Here is a 24,790-nt window from a genome sequence, read left to right on the forward strand (position 1 = left end):
TCCAACTCATCACTTTCAAGCTGATAGTGTTCACCTGCCAAAACTATGCAGTGTTTGGCAAAGTTAAGGCACTCCTTCCTTGCTAAGCTTCCTTTTCATGTCCCTGCAACCTGTTAGATGGCATCATTGGTTGTTTCCCTGACTTCCTGGCTGCAGACTTACTGTGCGATTAGACTAGCAGTTGGTTGAGTCTGATTTAGGTTTCCTTTTTTATTCCCCACTTTTTGGTATGGTCTACTGAGGGCTATCTTGGAACTGCAAACAATCACATTGGGGGCCAGGGGATTGAGCTGACATACTAGGGGTTCTCTATGGAAGAGTGTAAGCTGAGTCAATCAGAAAGGAACCAATCTAAAGAAAGGTGGTCTCAATTTTGCCTGTCTGTTTTAGGTAGAAGCCTGCTTTGTGCCTCTGTTTTGGGATTCTTGTGTTTTATCATTCTGAATCCTAAGAAATAAAGTACAGTCATGTTCCAGTCTTTCAGCAAAAGTATGTTTTTATTTAAGTTCTCTGTGTATATATCATGAACACAGCATTGTGTTTACCATGAGTCACTTGTTCAAGCTTTATTCAGAACTGGCCTCTTTGTTCCTGATCTGTCCATATTATTTTAGGATAAAAGAGGAGACAGTGCTGATTAGCACCCTAAATCTACACCACACATCAATGAGGTAATGGTGTCTCTGTATCTGATTATCCACTGCCTTGACTGATTCTCCTACTGTAAGATGGTCACTTTTTCCTCTTTGCTTTTTTTCTTCTGCATCTTATTTTTTTGTAACTCTGCCTTCCTAATGTCAGCAATGCTCGCTTCTCTATCTATCCACCACTCTTATTCCCTTTTTTGTTTTGCCCTTTTCCCTTTGTTTCCCTCCATTTCCTTGTTGGCTAGTTCTTTGATGTCCTGATCCAAAGCCTACTGGAGTCAATCAAAACCATTTCATGAACTTCAGTGGGCTTTGGATCAGGCCCTAAGTGGATGAAAAGATATGTCAGCACACCAGAACTCTAGGCTAAATTAATCTGTAAGATTGTCTCTTGAAGTGTTCATGCTCTCTTTCCATTTCCTCTAATGAAGATAGTGAATAAAGCAGGACCATAAGCCAAGAAACAAAACTTAAAATCTATGATGCCAGTAATAAGGCCAGATCATCTGGTATGACCTCCTGCATAACACAGGCCAGAGAACCTCACACAATCCTGTAGATTCAGTTGGTCAGTGGTAAACAAAATAGGAAAAAAACCTGCTTCTCCAGGTTCATTATATTGAACTGATATTCCACTGGGGCAGAGCTTTAGCTGTATCTGCTGGTAAATTTGGGAGAATGGAATGGGTTGTGGACTTCTAGTAGAATAATCCTCTATCCAACCTTACTCTGCAATGTGCTCTGCAGATCCATACCAGAATTTAGTGTAGAATCCCATATTAAAGAATCAAGGAAGGATGTGGGACTTTGCATAATGCTAATAGTGGGGCAATAGTGACTGATAGTGTTTAGTTTATAAATACACCCTCACAAAAAACCCCAAAGTATATGCACTATAGGGTTTGGAGGCTGTATACCACTATGCAAATAATGATAACAAAACAACCATCTAGATACAATGTGGAAAAACAGTTTCATGGTGTATCTCAAAGCATTTCTTGTCTCATTTGCTTTTTACAAATACAATAAGAAATATGTCTATAAAAAGGACTCAAACAATGTAAAAATCACCTGTTTTGTTGTTCACTACAGACTAGAGCCAGGAGGATAACTTACTTTTTTGGTTCATTGCAGCTTCAAAAAAAACTGGGGGAAAAAGTTCAGTTTAGGTTGAAACAAAACAAAGTTTCTTGGAATTTTTGGGGAACTGAAAAGTCTAAGAAAAAAATTTGGTTTGGATCGAACAAAAAGCAAAGGAAATGAAGGGCTAGATAAACCAAATGGTGGCAGAAGGAGCCCAGTGGTTACTGGTTTTGATCATTAATCATCTAGAATGTGGGGAAAATTAGGTTCAGTTCCCTTCACTGCCTCATGTGGAATAAGGATTTAAACATGTTCTCGTACACGGCTGCAGAGCGCACTAACCAGTGGGCTATAGGATATTGTGGTATAGGCATGTCTCAAGTTCTCCTGTTGAAACTGTTCCACTCTCTATAAAATACTAGAATAGTCATGGGGCCAAAGAGAGAGAGAGAGAATAAATCTCTGTAGCTTGGTGGTTAGGACACTCACCTGGAGGTCAGTTACCCACATTTATGTCTCTGCTCCAGTAACTATTTATACACAGTGGAACAGCTTCTGCTGGAGAGATTGAGAGGCCTTATCAAAATATTCTATAGCTCAGAGGTAGGTCACTCTCTTGGAATGTAGGTGACCCCTGGTTCAAATCCTTGTTCAGCACCAGGCAGAGTGGGGTATTGAGTATATGTCTCCCCACTTCCTAGGTGAGTACACTAAACTAAAGGTTATGTGGGAAGCTCCTCCTCCAGCTGCTTTGTGAATGGCACCTAAGTTGTGAAAAAAGATGTAGTTTATTTGACCGAAACTATTTGACAAATTCACATTAAATTCCCAAATAGTTTTGGATCAATTGAACTTCATTTTTTTTTGGGTGAATTAACTATTTATCCAAAAAGTTTCACCCAGTTCTAGTTAAAAAGGGAGCACCATCATCTCCATCATTACCTCTCCCTGCTATGATGATTTTGTTGTGTGAATTTAATTTTAAAAATGGATGACACATTTAATTAATGTTGAAAATAATTTCCATTTTTTTTTTTTGCTTTGACCAAAACAATTTGCAGAAAATTATATGAATTCACAAAATATTTTGGATGATCTGCACCTGCCTTTTTCAGTAAAAAACAAACAAAAAAACTTTTTCACTCAGCTATATTCCAGACTCAGACCAGCTTTGTTTAAAAGTTCACGTGTTAATTCACCAAACCTTTTGGGCCAACTGAATTTTGGCTGCACTATATAGGCTTGGTCCGTCTGCAATTTGGAATTTCAAATTTTATGATATTTCAGTCCATATGATATGAAGCCAATACATTTCTCACAGTCTACAAGCATTTCATTCTCCAAGTAGGACTTAAGATGTTCATATGGCATATAATTCCATGGACAGCTGGGATTTGAGAACATTCACTCAGCAGGTCTCCCATTAACTTTCCAGCCACTGAATTTAACCTTTCCTCCATTGTTAAATTACAATTTCAATCTTAAAAAGTAATTTAGCTTTTCTAAGTAATCAGTAACATCAGTGCTTTTAGATAAGAGGATGCTGCTTTGGAGTGAAGTTGCTGCTCTAATGCATTATGATTTGACTTGAGTACATAGACTAGAAATATTTAGCAATCTTGTTGCAATGGCTTACCTCCTTGTGTCTTACAAATATTAAAAGAATAACAGCATATAGCACAGTAAAAAGCAACACATTACAGAAAAACAAAACAACCCCAAAGCCACATTTTGTGACCCTCTATTGAATTGTGTATTGTTTTCTCACCTCAATCTTCTCACATTAAATGGAAAATAAAGGAGAGGCTATTCTAAGATATTGAAACAAGTCCCATCGAACATATTATCCTTTTATTATCACTAACTTGGGGATATGTGTGTATTGCTGTTGTGGCAGAAGATGGCAGTCTTAGTTCAGTACAGAATGTTTAGAGTAAAAATTTAATTTCAAAGGAGCAGAGAGTATTTCCACCTATTAAGGAAGCCTGGATGCAAATAGGAATATAGTAAATCTTTTGTAAGCATGTCATTTCTGCATTAACAGCAGCGCAATAAAACAAAAACCATGTTTTGCATTATTAAAACATCAAATGAATCAGATTATGCAGCACTAATGACTGCACCATTGAGCTAAGCTGTCTCGTGTTCTGTACAAGGTTTATATTTTTTTGTCAACAGAAAGATGGTTAGAGGGGTAAAAAGTTTACAGTCTAATAAAAATGAATAACTGATCAGTCTCACAATTCAGCAATATCAAATTCTTCTGACAGGGTTGCATCTTTCATACATGCAATTTTGGCTAGCAAAATCTTGAAATTCAGAAATATGCTTATTAAATGGAGTGAAAGCAAACAATGAATTGATGCGAAACTTTGTACCGCAGTCTCCCATAAAAACACCAGTCTGTGCTGTAGAAAAGGTTAGCCATCAACTGGAAAACTGACTGATGAACAGTGTACAATAGTATTAATGGTCAAACCTATCTGTGTTCATGAAAGTAGTGCTGGCATTTTTGAAGGTTTGAGGAGGTTGCGAGGTGGATTCACTTGTTCCAAGGCCTTGTTAAGGAAAATCTGTAGAACTAAATCACATTATGAAGTATTCTGGATATCTTTTATTAAAAACAAGAAGGCTGTAGTATTGTGTATTTCCCCTATTTATCAAATTTAAGTCAAATACATCAATACATGGAGTGGACCCAAATCATTCTTAAATGTTGGCCTACTGTGCTGAAAGGTAGCTGTTAGAGTGAGAAGTGTGGATGCTTTATTCATTCCTTTTTTAGATCCTTTTCTTAGAAGTAACTGTATGTATCAAGTGCTGGTTCTTTTTAGGAGATCTTAATTTTGTCTTTTATATTTTGGACAGTATTGCAATTATTGAGGGCTAAATCTTCAAAGGCTTTTGCATCTTTAAAATAACAGGTGCGAGCATGTTTTCAGTCTGGGCTTCTGCTAAGCTGTACCTACCAAGGCCTAGATCCTCAAAGATACTTAGTCACCTCTCTGCCTCCTCAGGTACCTAAGTCTACTATATAGGCACCACTGACACTTTCAAAATCGCCTCTTAGTTGGCATCTTAATTTCTACCTATGGGCATTTGCAAACTGGCTTATGCCCTGATGCCACCCCACAGCTAATCAGCAACTTGGAGCCCTAGCTCAGTGATTCTCAAACTACATTGGAGAACACAAGTGTTCTGAGCACATCTAAGACCTCATACTTGTCTGATCCTGCAGCATAGGGTGACCAGATAGCAAGTGTGAAAAATTGGGACGGGGGATGGGGAGAAATAGGGGCCTATATAAGACAAAGCCCTGAATATTGGGACTGTCCCTATAAAATCAGGACATGTGGTCACCCTACTGCAGCAGGAGGGACAGATGTAGACCACTGGTGGGGCTGTGGGGAGGGCTGTGGCAACATAGCAGTCACAAAGAAGACAGATGGTGACACAAGGAAATGTAGGGACAGCATGAGAGAGTTATCAAATGTGAGCAGGAGTTAGAAAAAGAGTCTGTTTTGGCTGCTAGGGCATAGATTAATATATTCTAAGGCTGAAAGGGAAGGTTGTCATAATCTAATCAGATCTCCTGTATAACACAGGCCACAGAACTTCCCCAAAATCATTCCATATCTTGTAGAAAACATTCAAACTTGATTGAAAAATTGTCCATGATGGAAAATCCACCACAACCCTTGGTAAATTGTTCCAGTGGTTAATTGCCCTCACTGTTAAAAAAATTATGCTTTATTTCAAGTCTGAATGTTCTCTATCATCAACTTCCAGCCATTAAATCATGTTATATATTTATCTGCCTGACTGAAAAACCCATTTTCAAATATTGGTTCTCTATATAGGTACTTTACTTACAGACTGTAATCAAGTCACCCGTTAACCTTCCCTTTGTTAAGCTAAATAGACTGAGCTCCTTGAATCTATCATTATAAGGAAGGTTTTCTAGTTCTTTAATCATTCTTGTGACTCTTCTCTGAATCCTCTTCGATTTATCAATTTCCTTTTTGAATTGTGGACAACAGAACTGAACATAGTATTCCAACGGTGGTTGTACTACTGCCAAATAAAGAATACAAGATTCACCTGTTTATGAATCCAAGTATTGCATTAGCCCTTTTGGCCACAGCATTGCAATTAGGAGTTCCTGGTCACTGATTATCCATCATGACCCCCAAATCTTTTTCAGAATCACTGCTTCCCAATATAATGTCTTTGTTCCTAGATGCATACATTTACATTTAGCCATATTAAAACACATATTGTTTGCTTGAGCTCAGCTTACCAAGCAATACATGGGCTATGTGCATGTCTAACTCCAAGAGAGGATTCATGGCAGAGAATCTTGAGCAGAGGGAGGCAACTATCTTACAACAGGTCAGCTGCTTAGGCAACTAAGCTCTTTTCATTGGCATTTTTCATAGGGTAGCCTCCTCCACTAGCCCACTCAGTTTGCTGGCTTCTGATGATCCCATTCTGAGATGCTGAAATCTCCCCATTGCATTATATGAGGAGTCTGGGCACCTAGCTCTGGGCTGAGGATTCCATAAGGTGGCAGAGCACCATAGCGGTTAGGTGTTGGAACACCCATATACTTTTGCAGGTCTCAGCCTCAGTATTTCACCTACTTCGAGGGAAGATGTGGAGGTACTAGTTGCACCCCAACAGGGCATAAGTGGTTATTAGGGTAACCAATATGCTGCATCACATTGGATTTAGCACCTGTAGTAGCCCGACAGAATGAGCAACCTACACTGCATTGGCAGCCTTTTGCCTCATTAGTCTTTGCTATGTTACAAAGAATATATGGAGAAAAATCCATGCTCTATGCCTGCTGCTAGGGGAGAGGACTAAGCAAAATGAAGCAGATTTTGCACTGGCCACTGCAAACAAATGATTGTATTTTACCCCTTAACTCCCCAGTGTCTTATTGATCTTTCAGAGAATCATAAGAGCTCACAGCAACTACTCACCATGGATGCTTTCTTGGGCCAGTAATATAGAGTATACTGGAGTGAGTATGTGGAGCAGGTCCACAAAAATCCTTGGGTATTTACACATACACACTCTTGATCTCTTTAAAGTTTCCACACCCATGGAGAGATGTGGCTCCACAATCTGTACTTTGGGAAAATCTACACTGATTTGGTCATAATGGATAAAATTTTCAAAATCACCTGAGGTGGAGGAGAGAGATCTATGTGCGTTGATTGATTATAGGATGACTAGGAGCCACCAATATACTGCTAAGAAAAAGCTAATGTAGTCCTAGAATGCATCCGGCAGGGTATTTCCTGTAGAGACAGGAAGTGTTAGTATCCTTATATGAGGCACTGGTGATACCTCATCTGGAATACTGTGTACAATTCTGATCATCCATGTTCCAGAAATATGAATTCAAACTGGGACAGATGCAGAAAAGACCATCCCAGTTAGCATAGCAAAACGAAGTCTGAAAGGGGATAGGGTTGTTCTCTATAACAACCTGAGGAGGGTGGCAAGAACTATTTAAGCTAAAAAACAATGTTTACACAAGAGCAAATGGATATAAACTGGCCAAATTCAACTCAAATTAAATGAACAAATTCAGGCTGGAAATTAGAAGAAGGTTTCTAACCAGCAGAGGGATGATGTTCTCTAACAGTCTCCAACAGGAGCAGGTTTCCAGTTGGTTTCAAGATAGAGCATGATAAATGTAAGTGACAGGGTTATGTGGGTGGCAAGGATCAGCCTCTGGGTCCCTTCTGATTGTTTATCTTGTGTCCTAAATCTCATGCTTCAGGGATTCAGCTGGTTGCCTGGAGCAGTCAGGAAGGATTTTTTCCCCTTGGCGTTTTCTGTCCCCACACCACTTCATTTGAAGTATCAGAGAAAGTCATGGCAGGAGATGGAATGTTGGATGGGGTGGGCCAGTGCTTTGAGGCACTAAAGAGAATTCTCTCTCAGATGTCTGGCTAGTGGGTCTTGCTCACATGCTCAAGGTCTAATTGATCCCCCTACTTGGGGCCAGGAAAGAATTTTCCTCTAAGTCAGATTGATAGGGACCTTGAGGGCTTGGCCTGCCTCTGCAGTGTGTGGGTGCAGGTCACTTGCCAGGATTTTCTGGGTGTATCTTACTTATTAATTTCCCTGCCACTGCAGGGGTGTTGGGCACTCTATTTCATGCCTCTCTCCCACAATAGTTTAATCTCTTGCGGGATGTAATACTTTGGTCTAATTCTGCTTATTTGGAGTCTGGGAGTGGCAGGGTAGAGTTTAATGGTCTACGATATACAAAACATCAAACTAGATGATGTGGTGGGCCCTTTTGCCCTTAAACTATGACTTTGGAGCCTAAATCCTATTTTCAAAAAGTGAGTTAGGCCTCATTTGTTGGCCCCTGCCTAACCCTCACTGAAAGTCATGTGACTTTCACTTTCAGAATGGGGACATAAGGCCTTAGATTTTTTTTTTTTTTTTTTTTTTACCCTATAGCTTCTGTCAGATCTGTACTCTACCTCCTAGTAAAACCAGTATGTTATCCTCATCTGGAAAAAAAATCATTGTCAGAAAAAAAAACCTGTCTACTATCAACAGCACTTAATGAAAGTGTCAATATACCATAACAATCAGTTGTGAATGCTCAGCCCATATAGAATGGAATCATATAGTTGAAAGAAACCAATTGGTTTGTGTGTTGTGAGTTTGTGGCGTCCCCTGAGATGATAGTGACTAAACCATAAAAATAAAATCCATATTTAATTTTATCTTAAATATCCACTGGTACCTCAGCATAGATAAAACCCAATGGTCCAGAACCTGGAGTTATGCTGATTCATACTAGCTAAGAATCTGCGTCTGTACAGGGGCTATGTAACTTTGCAGGTACTGTGGTTTTGTAAAGGATTGATCAGGCAAATAAAAACAGCGGAAAGAATGTTCTCATGTTATTTACAATCAACACGCTAAATGGCAGGATATACTGCAATTAGAACACTAGGTAGTGTTCTTTCTTTCTTTCTTTCTTTTTCTTCCTAACACCTTTCCAAATACAACAAGGCAAGCCAAAAACCAATTCTCCTATAATTCTGCAGAGTAACCAGTTAGGTCTTATGCACTCGTAGACTCCAAAAATATTTATCCTTATTTTCATTCTTCTTGCTTAATGTTTTTCTGCCTCCCTTCACCCACCCTCTTGCCTCTGACTGACAGACCTCCCTTAACATTTAAATGGCAAGGTTTTAATTTGCCCGTTTTCCTTTGTGGGATGGTGTCCATGCTGATACGCACCTTAAACTCCAAAATGTCCAGGGGAGCTTGTCTAATTTCTAGTAAGTCCTGAGCTATGCAGAAATTTAAGATGCCATAATGGAATAAGTCAATAGTCAAAGGATATACAATATCCTGGAGACTGACCTTTTCATCTTTGACAGTCTGATTTTTAACAAGTATGGTCAGATTTCCAGAGGATTCCTGATTGTTAATAGAGCTTCAAGGCCTAATTAACTGGGAACTACCCAGTAGCAGAAACAAAAATCCAATCTTTGTATCGTACCTTGTAGACTATTCTGGAACCAGGGCGTCCAGATCCTCAGCAGAGCGGAAACTCTGGGAATCCAGGCTCCTCAACATCGCCAGCTCTCTATATGGTGGGCTACCAAAACAGCATGGGGAGCCCCAGAAATGTTGTTAAAAGATCAAAGTAAAATGATGTTTCAATGTTTCCAAAATGAGGTGGGTTTTTTGGATTTCCATTACATGGAGAACTTCCAAATTTTTGGTTTTGGTTCAAACTGAAATGAAACCAGTTTGTGATAGTTTGCCATCTGTGCATAATGGAATTATTATTCTCTTCCCAGTTCTACTGACAATCAAGTCAGCTGTTTTTATTAAATCTATAACTAAATATCTGTCCAACCTGGACTAAAATAAAAATCCTTGGTTATTTTAACTATAAGTTTGTGAAACGTTCAACATTTTATTTAAATCTTAATTCTCATGTGAAGTGATGTGAAGTACGAGTAAATACCTTAGAACCTAGTGCCATTTACAGACTGTGGAGCTTTTTTATCATGGAAGCTCCATTGTGTACCCTGACATTTTGATCCAATTTCGTTGGCTGTGTTTTTGCAGCTCACTTACAATTTTCAACATTTGGCTTCTTTTCCCTACCCCATTATTTCTTGCTCTTTGCCTTTACCCTGGTTATTTACGTCTAGCATGTGGCTTCCTAGGCACCATCCATGCAAAACTGTTCAATAAAAATGATATAGAGCTCTATAAAAAGCCCATATGGAAAAAAGCCTTTGTAAAGATTTAACATCTGGCCTATGGTGCTTATTCTTATAAAAATGATTCAATTCTAAATGATCTACAATTAAATCTATAAACTCTCCTCCCCTTCCTCTCCCTTCCCTATTTTTTAATGTTGTACAAAATAATTCATGTTTTCCTTATGCAGTCTGTTGACCAGGGAAATATTTTGTGCATGTAAAAAATCTTTGAAACCTACGTTACTGAATTGCTGAAGGAAAACAATGAAAAAAAGGAATAATATAAAACGAGGGGGTAAAATATAAATTTAAGATTCATATTAATATATTGATTTGACCTTATCTGGAGTGGTTAGCATCACTGACATTTTTATTGTACATTTAAGGCCTTACGTAAAATTCTTTGAAGTTAATGGAAAGACTTTCAATGATTTCAGTGGACTTTGGATTAGAGCCATGTTGTTGCTGCAGTAGACTAGCCACACAAGGGCTGGATACAGGAAAATGGTCCTCAAACAGCAGTTCCTGGAGGCATTCTGCTTACAAACAGAAACAGGCAAGGAGGATTATCTGGGTGTGCTGGAGGAGTAGCAACTGTTAAGCCTTCTAAGAGGGTGCAACATACTCTGTCCCGGTGGGACCAGCACCATATCATAGAGGGGATGGAGTAAGGCCACAGCCCTACACCCTTTATAGTAACCAGAGCTGCTTTTAATGTTTTGAGTCCCTAGCACACTGTTTACGCTCAGTGTTTAAACTTCTCTAGATTCGTGTGATGCCACAATCTTCAGAATCTGGTCCAGGGATTGCAAGTTGTGGGATTCTAAGGATACCTATAGTCATCTTCCTTTCCCTTCCGAACAAGCATAGTTAAAAACTGTCCTTTAAAGTGCAGCTATGGTCTGTATTATAATGATCAGGTGGCTCTTTGTCTTCTGCTATTTATAATGTGGGAAAAAGGAAGCCTCAGAACTCAGCAAAGGGAAAAGGTTACTGCAAAATTATAACTGTAATTACTGAGATAACTTCAATTTCCATGTGAGCATACTGGCCGGATATAGTAGGCTACACTAGAGTGGGTAGGAGCACAGAGTAGTCCATGTCCCTCCAACTAGCATTCCCATTCAAGAATTCTTCATAGTGCTGGAGTGAGCATTCTCTGAGCAGAAAGTTGATGGAGGTGCTATCATAGTCAGTAGCATTAAACACTCTGTAGGAGTTGTTGTGGCACGATAGTTTCAGGCGAATTCAGTGTCCCACCGTCTTGCCCCCTCCAGATCTCCTCTCTGTCTCACAAGCTGGTAAATCTCAAGTGGATGGTGCTGGGAGGAGCACAAGATTATGTCTTTTTTCTAAAGTTGTGGTAAAGGCTGCAAGTGAGCATGCTTCCTCACATGCTCTTGGAGGCACATATGCTGTTTGCTTTCACGGGCATAACAGTCAGATTAATTTCTAATAGAAGTCTGTTGCATTCTGATCAGCTGTTGCAACAGGATTGCATTTAGCCCAGTGCCTCCACTCACTACCTGTCTGGTATGAATCTTCTCCCTGCCTGTCCTCCTCCCTTCCCCAAGGTGGCTCTGGATCCAGGAGCATGGAAAGATGTAGTGTAAGTTCAAAGGATGAGTTGATCTCTTACAACAAAAATGCCTAGAGTTACTTATTTTCTTGTCCAACATATTTTCTTGCGCTGGTTTTAGTGCTACAGAAGCTGCCTGTCTACATCTGAAACACACTGAGGTGGATTCAGTAGCCCCCTATCATGGGAAATACTATTATGAGAGAGGATGCTATTTCAAGTAGACTGCAAATCCAGCATATTACTATCTTGGTTGTGTAAATATGAGAAGAGTTTAGAAAAATTGATTATTAATAAACTTTCTGGCTCGGTTTTTCAGATTATTTTAATCAGAATTGCCCAAAAGTCTAAATGAAGCAAATTGGGAACAAAATAATCATTTAGATTTGAAATAATTTCAAAAATTTTCCATCATATTTTGTTAAAACTGACACTTCAAATGAAACATTTAGATTTCTAAGAAACAGCAATTTCTTATGGAAATCTGTTCTGTCAATTATTTTTTTGACTGGCTCCACCAACCATGCCACTTAAATCACATCACAGATAAATAAGTGTAAATGACAATATGCCTGTTCTACCTGATATACTTGTTAGATTCTCTGCTACTAGAATTTTTGCTACCTTATTTTGATACATCTGCTTTTATCCTGCACTGTCAAATTTAAATATTCTTGACATTTGTGAGGATCCCTGGGTGGCAGTTGACAGAAAAGCTTTGCAGGACTTGTTAAAGGAATACTCAGAGGAAGTCGTCAATTGAGTGTTGCAAATGTTACTCCCATTCTATCTGATGTATTTGTATACACTTGGAGCTTTAGACATGTTGTATTTTCCATTTGAATGTGTCATCTTACTCATTTCTTTATCCCATCCTCTCATCAAACACTTGTTTATTTTTATGTGCAGATACAATTCTTCTTATTTTTAATTTTTTTTTACCTTTTTCTGTCTGCTTACTCCTAAAATCAACTCCCATGGCAGTGTTATTTTCATCTTTATCTACAACACTTTGAATATTTATTCAAATATTAGCATACTATGTATTCTTTATGGTCTTTAAGGCCACGGAAGTTTTTTAAGAAAGTGGTGTGTTCCATCAATGAAAATTAATATTATTCATTGTCTCTTCCAAATCTGAATTCCTGTGGATTGAGACCGCAAGGAATTTCCTTTGCAGTATTTTCTCTAACGTATATGTTTGAATTATAAATATCCATCAATAATTGCCATTGGATCATGATGGGTCACTTGAAATGAATTGCTTCAGATTTGGATGTGTTTCAACAGCCATATTACTATACAGAAATTGTTGCTTAAGACTCCATCCTTTACTTACATCTCAGAAATAATGCAGAAGATTTGTACTGCTGAAGGGAACACTTGACCGTAAGAAATTTATGAACAAACTTCGGTGGCCTGATTTAAAAAAAAAAGATATCAGTGATTTAATGTTTTTACTTATGGATTTTAAACAAAGCATGTTCTCTAGAACTTCCTTTGAAAAATCACACCATGTATTCTTTTTTGTCTTTTGGTTTTTTTAAAAGAATGAATATAATAAAAATATGTGCCATAGGATTCTGAAGAAAATACCCCAGATAAAAACCACCATAGTGAGATGGGGGACTTCATTCTTAGCTCCTGAATGGCCTCTTTGTGCTGTTTCAGGACTGGATTAAACAAGCAACTGGAAATGTCCATGGTATGAAGGGGGAATCCTCAGGTGTATTGGGTTAGTCATGCTGAGTCTATAACATCCCACTCCCAAGTCTTGTCACGGGGGGCATTGTAGAAGATGGGGCCAAAGAGCAATCCTTACAGATCGATGGCCATTGGAGGCTTTTGCAGCCAGAGTATGGTTTAGAGCAGTCCTGAGGGCTGCTGGGACTCCATCATCCTCCAACTGCCCCCAAGATAGGGAAGCCACAACTGGGTCCTTTGCAGTTCCTCCACCTCTGCAGTGCTCACTGGAGACTAGGTGAATCAGAGACTGAGAGAGCCCACATCATGGTCAGATAAGGGCTTTTCCCAGGTTTTCCATGATTATATGTGCTAAAACATAAAAAGGAATTAAACTTGTTCCTAATAGGTGATTTCTTGCCACACATCTTAGGGCTGGGTCCTGTACCCATTGAAATCAATAGGAATTTTGCCATTCACTTAAGTAGGACAACGTTTGGGCCCAAAGGTTCAGTCCTTTAAACCACACAGCCAGAATTGATGTTGACTTCATGAAGAGGCACCAAATGGGAAAATATTGTACCCTAAGAATACATCCACATTTTCAAACTGGAAGCAAAACCAAGTTATTGAACTTACAATGCTAGGGAGTCAGCCTGAATATCAAGAACCACTTGGACTGCAGAATAGGAAATGCTGATTTCTGGATATAAGAGACATTTTTAGTTTTAACTGATGAAAATGCTTGCAGCCCAAGGACAAACTGCTCATTGAATTTTTTACTATATTTATCTTATCTAACCTGTCTCTCCTAATTTTGGAAGATACTGCACAAGGATATTTTTCTAATATAAAACTCATAGACCACATTATCAAAGAGCCGCTGATGTATGTGCTTGCAAAATGTGCAGTTGTGCACACAAACTAAGTAGTTGCATGTCCAAGTATGCAGCTTGTAGTAAAAAAGTAGGATATGGGGATAGGTACAAATTTGAAGCACTTTCAAAACCTAACCTAACCCTCCATTACTGGACGGGATACATTTTCACATCTTTCCTGAATAAATGATTATTTCCATATGTGGATTTATGGACACTGGGCTGCCCACCTCTCTGACTGAAACCTGTTGCAAAAAGTCAACAGCAACTCTTGATTGCCACAAACACAGTTGACTTATTTTAATTATATGTCTTCCTGACTCAGAGGTCCTTTGTGTAACCAGTTCAGGATAGTTGTGTATTGGCATAGTGAGAAGGGATTGTTCAATTCTATCAGTAATTTCATCCTCCATGTTGATTTTAGAAAGAATAGCTGGGACCCTGAGCTCAGCAAATTATTTAGCACTCAGTTCTTGGAACTCCTCAATTAGCAGTTGGCTATAAGAAAAAATCTGATTCTTTTTTTTTCCCCTCTGAAACTGGACATGTTTCTGCATGGCTAAGGGTAAAACATCCCCTGGCACTATGTGAGCCAAGCATACTTGGTTCTTTGTGAGCCAGGCAACTAACTAATATCTGTAATATGTGCTTAAACATTCTCAGTTGTGGAAGACATCTGAGTATTACAAGACCTATGTATTTGCTGCTATTAGTTTAATTGTTTGCAGTAGCACTCACAAGGTGCTAGGCATTTACCAAACACCCAAGAAGCAGTAAGAAGCCCTCAATCTAAGGACAGACAGACAAGGTGACAGAAATTAGGGAGAGGGGGCAATAAGTCTTTTTCAAGATTAACTTAAATATGGAGAGGGAGGAACTTTGCATTTGAACTCTGAAATTGCACCATGCATAGGAGGCCACATGGAAAGAGGCATGAAGGGAATTGTGCATGACACTAACAATCAGAGAAGACTGGGAACATCAGTGGAGTGGAGGGGATGAGGAGAAAACAAGAAGCTCAAAAAGGGATGGTAAATAGGGAAGGGACAAAGTTATGTTGAGAGTTGGAGGCAGCAATAAGAGGTCTGAATTTAATATGATAGAAGACAGGAAGCCACAGGAGGGACTCAGAGAAGGGATAGACATGATTAAATTGACAGGAAAGGAGGATGGTTTTAGCAGCTGCATGTTTGGAGGGAGGCAATGTGCATGTCTTAAGGGTCAGAGAGGAAGATGCTGCAGAGGCAGGACATAATGGGAAGCACTGCCTGAATGAGAGATTTGGTAGTGAAGATGGAAAGAAAAGGAACATCTTGGAGATGTGTAGGGAGAAGAAGTGATGGATATGAACTGGATGTGTAGGGCAGAGAGGGAGAAATGAAATAACCCCAGAGACTGCAACACAGCCTGAGCTGTAAAGTAAAGTTAGTGTGTACTCTAAGCAATAGTCATAAGACATCCATAGGCTGAAACATGTTTACATAAACTGTTCACCGAATGATTTCAAAGAATGAAAACATCATAAAAAAACCGCAAACAAACCCCAAATCTGATCACATTTAATTTGTAAAGAGAAAACAAAGCTATATTCCTTGAATGAATTTTTCATTAATACTCCCAACTCTAAATATAAGTATTGTGCTTCAATAAGACAAAGGGTGCTGTTTAAAGTGAACTCTGTCTTGATCTGATAGGGCCCCATCATCCAACCTGCTGATTGCTTTTTAGAAAACATAGTTGGGCAGATAATGACTGGAAAGGGTTGTACTTAATATAAGTCAAGGCAGGATTTGATCAATTGATTGTTCAGAAACCTCCCTGAGTCTCACAAAGCCCTAATTTAAGGGGAGAAGTGATAACAAAATGCGATATAGGGACAAAGTATATTATCAAATGAAGGTGTTTTGGTCGCCTTGAGTTACATAAGAATCACATGTAAGCAGCCAGGAAATTTGGATCCGAGTATCCATTAATGACCATGTAACAGGACGCTGAAATAGAAAATAAAGCATGTTTGTGATGTGAAGCTCAAGCAAACCCATCTGGATAAAATCAAACCCAGTGGGTGGAGAGTTGTGATGGGGTCGAGTAGGCCCAGAGGCCCCCTGCTGAAGGCCTCAGGCTCCTGCCACCCCTATACCAAGAGAGGAGCAGAGGAGCTAAGTCCTCAAATGGGCCTGGAGAGACTGTGCAGGAAAGAAGCCAATCAGGGGAGGCTGCAAGTTGATAGCCAATCAGAGAGTTGCAGGCTAGTATGAAAGGAGCTGCAGTGCAGGGCGGAGTTGGTTACTTGCTGGAGCCAGAGAAATGCAGTGGTTCTTCTGGCTGGCCAAAGTGACCTGCAGCACCACAGACAGCTCAGTACTAGCAGGAAGTGGGGGAGTGAGAAAGAGCTCTGGGCTGGCTGGCTGGCTGGCTGTTGGACCTGAACATAAAAAAGTCCTGAGGTAAAGGTGAAGCTCTGGTGAAGGCTGGGACTGTAGGGAAGCAGCCCAGGGAACTGACTGCCCTTTTGTTAAAGGGACATGATGGTGCATGGCTGCTATTCTTTGAGTCCCGGAGCTGGGACCTACAGTAGTGTGTAGGCTTGGGTCTCCCCCATAGGCCATTGGGGAAGTGGTCTACAATTGGACAGCAATAAACCCCCAGAAGGGGATCTGAACTACTTAGTGGCCCAGCTGGAGAACTGGGGCCAGAAGGTCCCAGAGAAGACAAAAAAAATTGCCTACAGGGAGGACCCCCTGGGATATGCCCCAATACCAGGGCTGGGACTGTCTAAAGACTACGGACACCTGACCAGAAGGGGTGCTTGTGAGATGTGGGTGTCATGCAGTTACAAGGGTGTTTGGAGAGAATGAGTAAGCAACTAGTAGGTAGGGCTACATAGCTGCAGCTGCTGCTAAAGGGAGCCAACAGGCACAAGAGAACAATCCCTGCCAAACCACCATGCCCTTAAATATATATATATATTTGTTTCACAGCTGTTCATTGAGGTCTAAATCAAATTACCATCTGGACCATTTCCCCCACTATTCAACACCATGCAACTCACCTGCTGGTGGGGTCTGTGTGTGTTATGGTACACTAACCTTTTTCACATACTTGGGTAGTGTGCCAGGAGCTCTACAACTCAGCGGCGAGCACTACAGACACTTCAAATGTCAATCCACAGAGATTCTAATACTTAATGGATTCCCAATAAGTACATACACACAACTAATAAAAGACTTCATGGGTTGGCAGAAAAGAAAGGGTGCAAGTAATACTCTAGTATCTATCTAAATTTTAGTAACTTAAGAGACTTTCAAAGGCATAAATGACAGTTCTTTGCCACCTACTCCCCTTGGCTTTCAAAGGGAATGGGATGCCTAATAGCCTTTTATGCTTCTTAAACCCTAAATTGCATCAAAACATCTACACAGATAGAAGAGGTAAGATAGATCTGCTGGAGAAAAAAAAAATCTCCCCTGGTTGCCCTAAATATGACACAAATTTTCAGGACTTGGAAGAAGGACTGAAAAGTCAGCCCTAGCGTTGCTCGCTCCAGTAGGTTATTGTTCCTTCAGATGAATGCACAGACATCAGGATTTTCAGAGGGAAAGTCTGACCAAAACATGATATCAACACAAGGAGGACAAACTGACAAGATGGCACAAGCTAGGGGAAGGAGAACAAATACAGAAAATTGATATACAACTCAACTCTGTTTACACAACGCAGCCTTGCCCATAGAGATCAGACACTGTTGACCAGGAGCCTCTCTGAGAAGAGGGGGAACTCACTAACAGTCAACAAGTTTAGAAGGGTTATCTCAAATGGAAAAAGGATGAGAGACTTCGTGTTTCCCTCCCTCATACAAGAATGATAATACCTAGCTCTTATAGCTTTTTTCATCATAAATCGCAAAGTTCTTTAGGAAGGAGGTCAGTATCATGATCCCCATTGTACAGATGGGGGAACTAAGGGCATATCTATACAGCAGCTGAGGGCAAGCTGCCCAGCCCAGGCAGACAGACTCAGACCAGTTGGGCTTGGGCTAATTCACTAAAAATAGCAGTGTGGGCATTGTGGCTGAAGGCTAGGCAATCTGGTGGGCTTGAGAGTGTGAGCTGCAGTGTCCAGACTTCTATTAATAGCGTGCTAGTTTGAGTCCCGCTAGTGGGAGTCTGTCTATCCAGGCTGGGAGGCTCACTGCAATGTTGACATATCTTGAGGCACAGGGAGATGGAGTGACTTGCCCAAGGTCACACAGCAAGCCAGAGGCAGAGTCAGGAGTAGAATGCAGTTTTCCCTGTGTTCCAGTCCAGTGTTCTAATTAGAGCAACAGGACACTGTATGAGAGAAATGTTGCGCAGTGTGAAATAATGCACTGAAGACCAGAAGGAGGAAAGTCATTCTTTAAGCGTATACTGATGCAGTTCACATAAAAATGGAATGAATGCTCTTGATTGTTCTCTTGCTTCTGGCATTTACACACACACAACTTGCTTCTCCCTGGACAACCACAACAACAGAACACAGTGAGTTACACGGATATATTCAGTTATAGGGAATCAGCTGGGACAAAGAGGCAATGCATTTGCAGACTGCTTTAATTTAGGCATCCGTACTACTTACATGGCAGGACAGACCACACTAGAGATGTGAAAGTGACTGTACTCAAACTAACTCCAGCTGTGAGAAAATTCCCTTTCAGTGACTGCGACCAGAGTCCTGCTAAATATGCCCTATGCCTTTTGTTTTAAGACGCAAACATCAGGAATAATGCAGCTATCTCAAGTGACTGTCTGCTTCTATGATTTTTTTTTTTCTCAGCAGCTGCTGCCAGCCAGATCTGCTGTTAATCCTTCCGCGATTGGCTTTCTCTACTAGTGCTCTTGCAGCGCCTGGCTGTGGTTACCCAGACCTCCTAGGTGCCACGTGTCTTGTGGAACAATCCCGCACCTGCCAGCCCTATTATGGCTGCCTGTCTATCAAGTAAAATTTCAGAGACAGACACTCTCCTGGGAACCAGATTACCAAGGATTACGGTCTCATCTTGCCTATTGACTGAAGTCCTCAAACCCTTTTACTGAGCAAGATATATCTCTATGCAAGAGGCAGTCAATTAATTACCCATTTTACAAACAAGCTAACTGAGAAGTTTCTCAAGGTCACATCAGGCAAACTGGGAATAAAATATGGATCGCCAACATGATAGAGCAAAGACTCACCCACACCACCTGTCAAAATGAGTATACCAAATCTTTGTGCTTAGCTATCCTGTCTATTAATTACTCTACTGCCTATAGCCACTGCTCTATCCACTAGACAACACTCCCCTTTGAGCCAGGAACAGAACCCAGAAATTGTGATGCTCAGCATTTCACAGCTGTCTCACAAAGAGTTGCCAGTAGTGCTGGTCAAATTTTTTCTGGCTTTTTTTTATAAATTGAAAAAAATGGCCTACTGTAAATGATTTTTTCCCCTTCTATAAGTTTCTGGGTTTTTTAATGAAAAACTGAAACGTTGCCCTTTCAGTGTTTTTCTTCCAACAACTACAAAAATCAATGCAAATGTTTAATCTCTTTACAAAATTTTAATGGAAAATACTTGTACTTTTCAACCAGCTCTAGTTATCAGGGCTGTCAATCCACTTATTATTTTTCACTAGCATTACATCTTCATAGTTTTTTAAAGCTGAATTTTATAGTTCTATGAAAATTTGCAAATATGCACATTAGCCTTGTTAAATTTGCCTAACATATTATCTAGAGCTGTACAAAACTTGGAAGAACTAAGATTATTCAGCCCCACAAATTTTCTCTCTGGTGTTTTCTTGGCTTCTTCAGTGAGTCCTCCCAATGCAGTCATTGGGACTTGCTACTGTTTTTGGTCTTTTAGCCTAGCCAGGGGTTGGCAACCTTTGGGAAGGGGCATGCCAAGTCTTCCTCCCACCCCTCTCCCATGTGCCGTGGGCCCAGCGCCCTGGCAGTGGCTTACGGGGTGTCCGGCACCCGGGAACCACTATTTGTATTTATGCCCCCCAGTGGTGACAGGGAGGTCTTTAGGCCCATTTCTTGATCTCCCCCTTTCCTCCCCCAGCAGCGGCGGGGGGTGTATGTCTGTGGGCTCATTTCCTGATCTCCCTTCCCCCCCCCCCCCACTGTGGGTGTGGTGGGTGCAGCGGCAGTGGTGTACGGAGGGGGGCCATGCTCCCAGGCACCGGCCTGGGGGTGGGGCGGCCAAGCCCTCCTCTAAGGATCTGTCCCCCGGTGACATCCCCGGCGGCCCTTTGGCAGGGAGCAGGAGTGAGAGGGACAGATGCCCCAGGCTGCCTGGTGGCGGGGGGAAGGCTGCCTGACCCCTGAGCACCTGGCGTCCCTACGTCTCCCTAGATGTGCCCAACATGGGGCCGGGTCAGTGCGCCACTGACTCTAGCCAGGAGCCTTCCCCACTTCTGGGTCCAATTGGAAGAGGGTCGGGGCAGGAAGGGGGAGCAGCTGCTGTGCGGTGCTGCGCAGCTGGTGGCCAGGAGCAACGTGGCTCTGGCTGGGGCACCCCCGCTTGGCCCGCATGGGAGAGGGGTGGGGCCGGAAGGGGGGAGCGGCCACTGCGCTGCACTGCTTGGGGTCGGGAGCGGCACCATGCGCCACTCAAAATCATTGCATGTGCCACCTTTGGCATTCTTGCCACAGATTGCCAACCCCATATGTTGATAGCAGCATCCTCTTCTTTTAGCCTGCTTCATTTACTGGCCTCTGCTTTTCCTCTAACTTAGCTGGTCTCTTATCTTCCAATTGGTTCTTTCTTGGGCTACTTCCTCCCACTCCTCATGTGGATTGGCCATCTTGCTTAACCAACTCTCAGTTCAACCCATCTTCATGATTGTATGATCATGATCACAACAGGTTTCCTAACTGGGGTTTTGGTTGAGGACTGTGTGGTTTTATGTTTTGTTATTTAAAATAAATAAATTAGTGATTTCATTAGCTCCCTCGTTTCCCCACCTCTCAAATGATGATAGCAGTGCCCAGGTAGTTGGCATGCAACAAAGCTTACATCATGTGCTTATCATTAAAGGTGCTTTTGTTGTGATGTTCTGTTGTATCTGGACTAGGATTCACATTGTTATAGCACTGAACTATTATACTTACAGCTGAGAATGCACTTTCAATCTAAGACCCTATTTTAAGACTTAAAAATTTCCCTAAAACATTGCTCTTTGAAGAAAACAAGTATAATAAATTTAGGATTAGAAAAGAATGTAATGAAGTAGAAATGCAATAGAATTCTATTTAGCTGTTTGATATCTGAGCATGAAATATCTGAGCATAAATCCCCATATTTTCTTTACCAGTTGCAGTTTTTCAGGCACATTTTGTACTCTGAGAACTCAAAGATAATGTTTTTCAACTTAGTCAGACTTGCCATGACCTTAGTTTCTCAAGAGTATATGATACATCTGAAGAAATGTGGTGTATAAACAACAGAATGATAATAGTTTGGAAAACATGTGGAGGGTATGTATGTGTAATATACTGTTTCCTACTAATTTGATGCATCTGGCTTTAGAGGACTACCTAGTATTCCCTCCCAAGCATTCCAAATTCATGTAGGAAGCCCGAAAAATCATGAGATTTAGAGCCTGGGGCTAAGCCAGCTCTGATTACAAGATAAATGCCACCTGTGAGGAATCAGGTGATTCTAATATAAAAGGCAGCAGGAGGCAGTGGGGGTGTGGGATGATTGAGAGAAACAGCTTGAGGCAGAGAGGTTGGCTGTAAACTATGGAAGCCCAGAAGGCTGTGTGGAACTGATGAAAGAGTTGGTGTTTGTTTTGGAATTTTGTGGGGTTTTTTGATGAATTGTTGCCAGCCTGTTGAAGATCAAATTAAAGGAATCTGGATTAAGAAGGCTTCTGGGAACTGAATGAGTTGTTTAAGGGGCCCTGGTGAAGAGGAAATAGAAGTGGGTGATGGCAATGGTACTTTATGTCCCTGAGCTGCTGTGGTAAGTTAGCTCCCTCGTACTCAGGTGAAGGAAGGGAAGGAAAACTCAACCCTTTGTTTTTAGCAGAGGACAGATGTGCACCCAATGCTCTCTTTTAGTTTAATTCCTGCTCATTCTCTCTGTGCCTTGACATTAGATCAGCCAGCTAGGTATAATTTTAAGAGAAAAGGTATTCCAACATCAAGTCAAGTATTCTGTAGTCTTTATTTATGAAGCAATCTTCAGTAGCATGGCATGTGAGAATTACCTCAGCAAAATCTACCTATGTTATTGAGGCTAATGTCCAAAGGAGACAAGTGGTGCAAAGGAGTATCTGATATCCATCCAGCAAAACACTTGAGTTTAGTTACCTTCAAGCTTATGAGTTAATGAATGAATGGACCAACTCATGTGTGCTAAAATGCTTTGCTAGGTCAGGGCCTTAAATGTTGCAAGATGCTCAAGGCATCATATTCTTGAGAGAGACCCTTATGAACAGAACAATATTCTGTTTGTTTGCTAAGATTCCTGCAGAAGGGTTGCAAGAGAACTTGAACAACTTCAAAATAGGTGCATAATACCTCATGTTTAAAGACAGTGTCAGTTGAGTCCATCCTTATGGTGAAAAATGTGCTTCTGTAATTCTGGGAATGTTAGTACTTTGTATTAAGCAACAGTCATAGCAAGATGACCTGATCTTTTCCAAAATTTCCTGTCTTGCACTCTTGTATCTATGTTCTGCTTTTTGGTTTTTTTTCTTGGCTGGATCCTTTTTTATGTTCTATCTATTTATGAACTTGTTCTTTCTGCTGTCCACACTCAATCACTGCATGACAGGAAGCTTTTAAAGTGAGTAAGTACAATAGTCCTTAATGAAGCGTTTCAACTGCAGAATTTCGGAGATGCAGGAGTATCGGAATTTAAAGTTAGCCTTCCATAATGCTATAATATCAAACAATGCATAAGTAACCAGGATCGGCTGCTAGAATTCATCTTGAAAGGGGATAAAGACAAAAATGCATTTCAGTGACTAAATAGGTTAGCAACTATATGACTCATGAATGACATGTCTGATTCTGTTAACACAGAATGACAGCTAGGTGACCTACACTATCTGAAGAAGAGCTTTTTGCAGTTCAGAAGCATCTCTTGCACCAGAGGTTGGGCTAATAAAAGATATTTCCTCTCTTACCTTGTCAGTACTACAGCAATTTAGGAAAAACAAAAATCTCAAATTCCAATCTAAACATGATTTCCCTGGAAATCTGCATACTATTATAATAAGGATTCTGTAAAATGCAATGTTAAGTGGGAAAGTTATTGTAATGGAAATGTATTAAAGTACACGGTAAAGTTATTACTCTTTTTTTTTTTTTTCTCTGCTCTCTATCCTTATTCAGATACTCTTAACACCATTATGTGACTTTTTTTCCACTACTGAGCAGAAAAGCAACCATAACATTGCTGCACATGCTCAGATGCACAGTTCTTTCTTACAATCATAATGTCTGATGAATTGACACAATATACCCCAGTTTGGAAACCCTCCAGATAACACAATGTGTTTTAAAATATAGAAGGCTTCATAGTAGTGTAAAGCTCAGCAACTCTCCTGAAGTTAGAGTTCTTCCAGATTTATACCAGTTTTAAATGAGGAAGTTCTACCCCAGCAAGTGTAATAAAGCAAATAGCCCTAGAATGCTGCAGCAATATTGCTATGGCAGAAAGGAAGGCAAACTTGTTCATAAAATTCCTACAGTTGAATCGCATCTTAGGCTATGTTTTCACTATGGAGTTTATGGTGGCATAGTTATGCTAGCATAGCCCCCTGCTGGAGATACAACTGCCACTGAGGGAAAGCTTTTCTATTGATTTAGGAATACCACTTCCCCAAACAACATTAGTTGTGTTGACAGAAGCTGCCTTTTGTTGACATAGCAACATTTACATTGGAGGTCTTATTGACATTGCTATATTAGCAAAGGGGTGGAAAACACCCATGCACACCCAACTGATGTAGCTATGCTGAGAAGTGTAGACTAAGTTTCTGTAATTATGCATGAACCTTAGGCAACACTTTGTTGTTGACTTTCAAACTAGGCACAGCTTTAAAAAAAAGTTACAGAGAATGTTTGTGCTGTGAGGAATCAGAGTGCAAATGCTCCCTCTAATGGATAAGAGGAGGGTTTCCCTCCCCTCTCCCCACCTAGAGCATTATAGGTCCTCTGCCTGGTTCTCTTTGCAGGGAATTCATAGTGCCTTCCCTGTCTAAACTAAACTAATTCCAGATTTAGGCCCAATGTTAGCTTTTCAGGCCAGAAACCATCTTTGTTTTGTGTTTGTACTGCACCTAGCACCTGGGAATCCAAGGAAGTGCTACAATACAAATAATCAGTCAATCAGATCAGCAGTAGACCTTTCATAATAAATATGCTAGGTGAGACCTGTTATAATTGTAGTTTGTATGACCACTATGATGATTAGATCTTTTTAAACTACTTAGACTTTTTTCTTTAAATTGCCAGATGTTGGGTTGACATCTTTTGCTACCTATAGCCCCTGTCCACTATGTGACAGGAAATATTTTTAAATATTGGAATCTGCCGATAGATATATAGAGAGAGTTATTTTGGAGGATGAAACCAGCATCATGTGGGATATCCTTTTGGTTTTGAGTCCTTC

Source organism: Emydura macquarii, unplaced genomic scaffold, assembly GCF_026122565.2.
Source record: "Emydura macquarii macquarii isolate MOO-44397 ecotype Brisbane River unplaced genomic scaffold, CSIRO-AGI_Emac_v2 contig_75, whole genome shotgun sequence".
Taxonomy (NCBI): Eukaryota; Metazoa; Chordata; order Testudines; family Chelidae; genus Emydura; species Emydura macquarii.